Here is an 8,401-nt window from a genome sequence, read left to right on the forward strand (position 1 = left end):
TTTTAATTATTTCCAGGCATGAATGTTTACTACTCAACATCTTCCTAAAAGTAACAACAAGAGTAACAAATTGAAAACTCTGTGCTAGCCTTCTATTGCTGTTTTAACAAACTATCACAAACATGATTTAATCGATGCAAATCTCACATCTATCAGGTGTGTGAGGCGGCAATCTGGCACGGTTCCTGCAGGCTAAGACACAGCTTATGTGGGGTTGCATTCCTTTCGTAGCTTGTAAAGTTTTCCTGTTTTTTAGCTTGCAAGACCCTCTTTCCTTCCTTTAAACCATCAATGGCCGATCTAGATTTTGCCTCTTAGCCTTATGCTGTCAATGTTTTACTTAAGGTGTATTTTCGTTGTGAAAAGACACCATAACAAGGGCAACTATCTCTATCTCATCTCTACCTCTACCTCTATATCCATCCATCCATCCATCCATCCATCCATCCATCCATCCATCTATCACTTGATTGGGGCTTGCCTATAATTTTAGAAGCTTAATTTATTATTGTCCATGGTGGGAAACATGGCGGCATGCAGGCAGACATGGTGCTGGAGAGGTAGCAGAAACTCTTACATCTGTATCCACAGGCAGCTGGAAGGTCTGTAAGCCACTAGACGTTGCTTGAGCTCAAAGCCCACCCCTAGTGACACACTTCCTCCCACAAAGCCACACTTCATCCAACAGGGCCACATCTACTTCAACAAGACCACATCTTCCAGTGTTGCCACTCTCTATGATCCCATAAGGGCCATTTTTTAATTCAAATTACCACAGTCAAGGACCCAGCAATTTAACGGAATTCACCCCAATAAGGTAGGTTTGGTTCTTAGCATTAAGTATCTACAACCCCAAGGTACTTTCATCACAGAAGATAATAGGCTTGTATTTCTATGTTTAGTGCATGGGGCGTCTTTGGAGAAGCTATATTCTGCACATTATAGTCTACTATACAAGAGTACAGTTCTGAAAATGACTGTGTTCTGCAAAGTCACTCATGACAAATAACAAGGCAACTCAACTTAAAACTTATCAAATTTAGTGGCTAGAAGAAAAAGAAAATTTCTAAGAATTGTGTGTGTATATATCCTTGTGTTTGTGTGTAGTGTGTTTGTGTTGTGTGTGTGTGTGTGTATGTGTGTGAAAGTACACTAGGAATCATGAGAAGGATAAAAGAGGTTTAAAAGTAATGCCAAGGGGAAGCATAAGATAACAATTGGATATTTGTTATTAAAGTAAGAAGATTACTAATAAAAGGGAGAGGAAGAAGAGAGGGAAAGCATATGGAAACAAATAGGTACATAAGGAGAAGCTTTGTGTGTGTGTGTGTGTGTGTGTGTGAGAGAGAGAGAGAGAGAGAGAGAGAGAGAGAGAGAGAGAGAGAGAGTAGGGAGGTAGGAAGACGAGGAAGGAAGGCAGAGAGAGAGGGAGGGAGGGAAAAGGAGAAAAGGAGGGAGGGAAGGGGAGAGAGAGAGTCTTGGGAAGGGATGTGTTGGGGATATGGGAGGATATGAAGGAAGAAGTATCATGTACAGAATTTTGTTTCATTGTGTATACATATGAAACTCTCAATAGCAAAGTCCCTGTTAACAGGGACTCACCATTGTGAATCAACGTGTATCCATATACATTTAATGAAGGAACCCTGAACTTTTGCCATCTTCAATGTCTTACATCCAAGTTGAATCTGTGTTGAAACATTGTGAAATCATTGCAAAATCCTAAACAGTCACAGGGTGGACTTGTGGACATCTGCTCTAACAGACCCATATCATAACAAATGAAAACAACACCCCTACAACTAGAGATGCCATCACAAATATGACTTAGAAGCCTAAAAGGGAGGAGACAGTGACAATGTTGTGGTGAAGATGAGAGATGGTAAGAATACCAAGAGAATAACACAGAGTGTAAGAGTTGAAGCCCTCTAGAGTAGAAAACAGAGCTAAGAGTGTTGGTGATTTAGGAGCAACTTACCACATAGGGCTTAACCTGAAACTATTACAGTATAACTCAATTCCATATCCTCAATAACTTATTTATGGTGCTTTATTAATTCATCAGATATATTCAGTGCACCTGCCATGGCAACAGCAGTGCTGACAGTAAGAGGTATGTGGTAAGCATTGGAGGTGTTTTCTCACTTATACCTCTAGGAGTTGAAACTGATATTAAATTAACAATCACAGAATGGAACTGCAAACTGCCTAATGCTGCTATGGAAGGGGGTGGTGCTCTAGGAACATCAGAGAAGAACAGCATGTGATCTCTGGGTGGTATGGAATGTGGTAGCTGATATTATATGTAGATAATAATCACAAAGCAAGGACCGAGGGAATGTCAGTGGCTGCTCTGTTACAGAAAATGATCACCATCTGTTCGAAAGTGGAAACAATTTGATTATCACTTTCAGTTTCTTTGACTTAAAAATGATGACTTGTCAAAATGCAGCCTATGAAGCTATGTGAAAAGGTAAACACTCAACAATAAATATTTCATAACTGCTAAAATATACTTTCCCAACTTTTCTTTACCAGCAGTTGGCGTAGTATATATTATGGCCACTAGAGGGCAGTGCTGCCCTTTGTTCAAAGGAGCTGGTTTTGTCAAGCTCAGCTTTCTCTGTTGGAGTGTGGGGGCAGGGCATGAAAGAAAGACAACCTTTGTAAGATCAGGAATAAGGGTGAAAAAATTATTTCTTCAATAAAAAAAGAAAGCATAACTTTTCGAAGCCAGGCTTTACTGATAATTTTTAATCGCTTTTAATTTTTCAGAAAAGCTTTAAGAATTTACAAGGACACCCTCAAAAATGTTGATTTGACTTTATTCCATTTGAAAACTCAAGTTAAAAATGTGTATTGCTACTTTTCCCATAAAGTCCTTGAAGACTTTGTTTTTTAATGGGAAATATTTGCATTTACTCCGTTTACTGTTCTTTCTACCATATTAAGCGAACTTGGAGAAGAGATTTAATAGTTGTGACTGTAATAATTATTATTCTATATCAAATAAGAATAATATTACAAGCACTTTCCTTACACAGGGAAACTTAAGTTTCATTAATTGAGAATTATACCATAGGAAATTGAGGGAGAGTCATATAACATACTATCAAAAAATGACTTCAAATTCTGTTGAATGAACAATTATTAATGACTGTAATTTGTGGCTCCTTTTGCAGTTATTTTAATTAGCCTGAGTAATTATACTTGCATCTTAGCAGAAACATTTAGAATAATTCTATGTGGATTTTTTTTATTTTATTTCCTTTGTGCATTCAGTACATATGTTTGTCTCTTAGCTGATTACTTGCAATGGATGAGGCACCCAATGTATTTCGTGTGGTCAGAAGAGAAAAGTGATATCCTTCTGGTGCTCCTGAACCAAATATCTTCATAGCATATGGCATTTTATTTGTTTATACTACATGCTTGCTACTATGTTCTTTGTATGTTTTAAAATAACTTAAATATTGACTGAAGAAAGCTCTTCCCAACTGTTTTGTTACTGTTAGATTTGTTTCATCATGAAAATTCAGTAGACTCTAGAGGCCATAGAGGTTATCCTGCAAATAACGTCTGTGGAAGTCAGAGGTAAAAGTATTTAATTTAAGCCAAAAGCTTCTTGATTGTTTTCTTGGGGAATGCCCAACTCTATATTAGCCAAAGGGGCTAACTTCCCTTGATGTGAGATAAACATCATGGCTGAATTTGGTCCTCCACCCCATGCCCGAGGGAGCTACTTCCAGAGGGGAAAACTTGACGTGAAATATGGCTTTCAGTCGTACAGGTGTAAAAGAAGAACATGTTGGCAATTGGCATAAAAAACTTACATGTCCCCAGGCCTGTGTGGAATGAAACATGATTATGAAACTTTTGAATGTTTTCAAAATCCAGATACATCAGAAAATAAGGAAGGTCAATATTTGTTTCCATATAACTTCAACAAGAGATTGCTGAGCTGCCTCCCTCAGGAAAACGAACTCTATATTTATAAGACACTGTCTATAGTTTCACAATTATAACCAACTTTACTACTTCCGTAACTTTCTGTTAAAGGAACATTGTAGATTTTTTTTTTTTTTTAATAGACACACACTGCATGCCTCCTTCACATCTGGCGCTGTGGTAAGTGTTTTGCACTTGAAAGCTTGAGTGCTGAAGCTATCTGATTCAAATACTAGATGCACCTTGCTTTGTGGTCTTTTCTTCAGAGCTGTCAGTCATTCATGTGACCTTCTAGATGTGTGGTATCTGACAACTGCAAACATTCTCTTCATTTTTAGCCAACCACTAGGAAACAGCCGTAAGGTGTTTCATAGCTTTATACAGATTTAGAATTCACTCGGAGGGTCTTTGGGACGGTGTATGGCACTTAGTTGTGTTTTAACAACCCACAAAGAAAGTATCTCAGAGTATCTGGTTCTTCAATTGTAGAAACACTGGGGCTTGCTCAATGCAAAAACGGGACAGACAAATTTCTTAGATATAATCTTACATAAAACTCTTAATTTTGTTTCTTTAATCTTTTATAAAGGAAATTTTTTCCCTCCCTTTATTCAAAATTGAACAGCTGAGAAGCTTACCTACTTGGTGTAAAATACACTAGAACAGCCTCTTAACATTAATTAAAATTATTTCTCTAGTGGTTAATACTGTCCCCAAGGTCTTATCCTGTATGGTTCACAGTTTTTAACATATTTTTTGAGCTCTGCACATTTGTGTTAGGTGAATTTTTTGATTAATTCATAACTAGCTTTGCTATTTTATCTTGGGCATTTCATTCCTTGCATTTATGTTTATTCTTCCTGCAATATTCCTTTTTCTTTGTGGCGCTTGTCCTAGAATGGCATTTATCTCTCCGTTAATGTTTTACAAACATTTTCTGAGGGCTCCATAGAATTCTGAATTGTGATTCAGCCATCTTTATTCCTTTTAAATTTTCAAACCATCATTTCACTGTTCAAACACGGTTAAATTGTGTAATGAGGTAAACTTTTAGAAATGCATAGAATTTATATCATACTTACACACGTGTCAAAAACAAGTTTAGTGCACAGGTTTATTGTTGTATATAAAGCCTCTAGGATCAGTTATTAAGTGGATTAGAGACATGCTCAGAAATGTAGCTCATGGGGCTAGAAAGATGACTCAGTGGCTGAGATAGCTTGTTGCTGTCATAGAGGACCTGGGCTCAGTTTTCAGCATCCACTTGGCAACAGACAACCATCCATGAATCCAGTTCCATGGGTTCTAATGTCCTCTTCTGACTCCTGAGCAAAGTAGGCATATACAAGGTGCACGTGTGCACATGTAAGCTAAACTTTCGTGGACATTCAATGCAATTTGGAAGTTAAAAAAAATATTTAACCACAGTTTATAAGAGCTGCCAACTCTGCTCCAGGTGACTGTCACCTGGAATGTATATGAACGAATGATAGTAATTTCCATGTGATCTCAATAATAAGCAGTGCAATTTTATTCTGTAAGTTTCCTATTGGAGTTGACAATCAGCTATACCTTGGGGGAAATGTTCTTACATCTTCATTTTGCCAGTTACTGGCATTTAAAAACTCATTCCTGCGACCGTCTGTTTGACGATCCTCTCCTATGCTCATTACGTCCCTTAAAGAAATGGCATTGGTCTCCCTCAACGTCTTGGAAATTCCACTGAAATATCATGCTGACATCCAGGTCATAGCATTTTTCCTCCTTAGCTGGTCGTTTAGAAGCTTTCATAATCTGGCTCCAGCTCCATTTCCAGGCTGAACTCCAGAGATATCCTGTTTGGATTGCCTCCTGTATTTCTATCCTCTCCCTGTTATGACATATATACAGATGTGCTTTCATAACATCATCTATTCTGCTTAGATTCTCTCCTCATCCTGGTGCTATTCAAAATGCATCTCTTCAAGTAATAATCTGACTTATGAACATATAATAGGACAGCTTGCTAACTATCACACACATATGTATATAACCATATATATAGTATACATACATATTATATATGTATATATATTATATATTACATAATATATATGTATTATATATTATACATATATAATTTATATATGTATATAATATTATATGTGTATATAATTATATATACATATATATATATAATTCTTTAGCTAGGTTATAGGAATTAAATGTATTTATTGCCTCTCTGTATCCCTGATTTCTATACCAATATATTTTTATAAATATTCTTATTGATTACTGTTTCTGCAAAGTACCTAAATTATGATTACATATTTATTATTGTGTCAGCATGTCTCAGAGCAATGTTATTAAATTTTTGTGGCTATTGCTGTTTTTATAGCAATATTATTTTCCATGGAACATTGCCATCACCTAGCCCTTTGAGTGTAAGGACAATAATAACACAAATTTAATTAAAAAATGTTATGTACTCCCTAACCAAGTGGATTCCCTTTTCATCAATAAGACAAAAGCCCTATTGAATGTGTTATTGCACTGATAAGTAATTTCAAATTAGATTACAATGCAAATGAGTTGGCTAGGTTGTGTTTTTATTCTTGGTAGGAAAGCGAAACCAGATTTGTGATTTTGATGGATTCCTCGTTAAAGTAGACTATGCCTGAGTTGTATAAATATGCTCTAAAAATACATGCTGACCATTAATAAGCTCAGTGTTGACTATAATGCTTTCTGTGCACTGAAATACTAATTATTGCATTTAATGTCATGGATGAAGTAGGAAGAAAGCCTTGACATGAAACATGTTTTACAAATACTGACGGCCGTCATTCTCATTCTCCTTGGGACTGCAAAATTCGTATTTCATTTTGCACCAGGCTGTTGTTGGGAGGATGCAAACATACAGGAAGGCACCCATCAAATGCATATAAAGACAAGAAAGAAGATAGGTGGGTCTCCCAAAATTATCTCTTAGCTTAAAGAAACATAATGTAGTTGTGGTTTATATAATTCTTCTATTTTACTTGTGAACCAAAACACATGCTTTTTATTATTGAAAATGGAGACTGCACTTGTCACAGATTCTCTTTAATAATAATTTCTTCATGAGAGAAAGAATTGTTTCACTACAATGTCATCTCACGCAATACACCCTGGTTATGGCACCCAGACAACATTTACCTTCCATTCTCTTAGATTAAGCTTTCGTATTTAAAAAAAAAAATCTTGTGCAGTTGTTTAAAAGGGGAGAGATGATAGCCTAAAGACAGCGGTAGTAATATTTAGACCACTAAGTTCAGGAGAGGAATAAGATATACAACTGTAACCCATTTTCATAGATTTTGGCAATATTTTTGTAGTCATAAAGGAATGGTATATTTAAGAATACAATGATAGTGTTTATCATAAATAAAGTATAATTTGTCTGCACCTACCATATATATGAGTGCATTTGTGGCTTCTCCATTTCTTTTTTTTAAGCACATTTTTATTTGGAAGTTATTTATAAATTGCCTTAAATTGAATTAGACTACATAATAACACATACAACAGAAAACATTTTTATCAGTTTAACATGAAATAGATGCAAATAATAAGCCATGATCCAGACCCTCTTTGTTTTCATTGTTATTACCCTGTGCCTCTGAATGCATCATACCAATAATCCTGTATACCTTTTAAGAGTGAAGTAGATTTAAACATAAACAAATAGAACTTTAAATTTAGAAGGAAACTGCAATGCATTTTAAAATTCATTTTATGTAATACTTCTTTTGATGAGAAAAGTATTCTAGAGTATATACTATAAGAGTGTAATTATAATTTCAAACTGTGAGGAAAACAGACAACACAAAAAGACAAACAAAAACCTCTAGTGACAGCCAAGGACTCCCTGGTTTCCAAGACTTGGACGCACTGAGGTACATACACAGTTCTCAGAGCACAAAACCTTGTTGTTTGATTCTTCTAAAGTTCGGAGTGGGATGTGTCGTATGACCAGTAACAGATTCGCTAGCCATGTAGCTGAAGCACTTGTAACAGTCACTGACCTATGCAGGGCAGAAACAGGGGACAGCTGCGCTCATCAGTTACAATCTCTAACAGCATCCTGATAAATATGAGACCATGTGATATATTATGAAAATATATTATATGCATATATTAAGAAAACCTGTTTGGACTTCTGTCTAAGAAACAGACCCTTTGGAGAACAAGATTGGACATATTCACTTATATCTCAGACGAACTGTACAGAGATTCATACATAGTTGTGGACTGCAAACTAAGCTGGTGTGATGTTACAGCTTTGAATACACATTTTCTGAAACACGATTTTCATATTCTTCTTAAATAACTACATCCTCTAGTACGTATTGTAACTACACACACACACACACACACACACACACACACAAACACATAACTCATGTTGTCAACAGGCATGAAAGAGTATTTT

The sequence above is a fragment of the Arvicanthis niloticus genome, chromosome 3 (genome assembly GCF_011762505.2).
Source record: "Arvicanthis niloticus isolate mArvNil1 chromosome 3, mArvNil1.pat.X, whole genome shotgun sequence".
Classification (NCBI taxonomy): Eukaryota; Metazoa; Chordata; class Mammalia; order Rodentia; family Muridae; genus Arvicanthis; species Arvicanthis niloticus.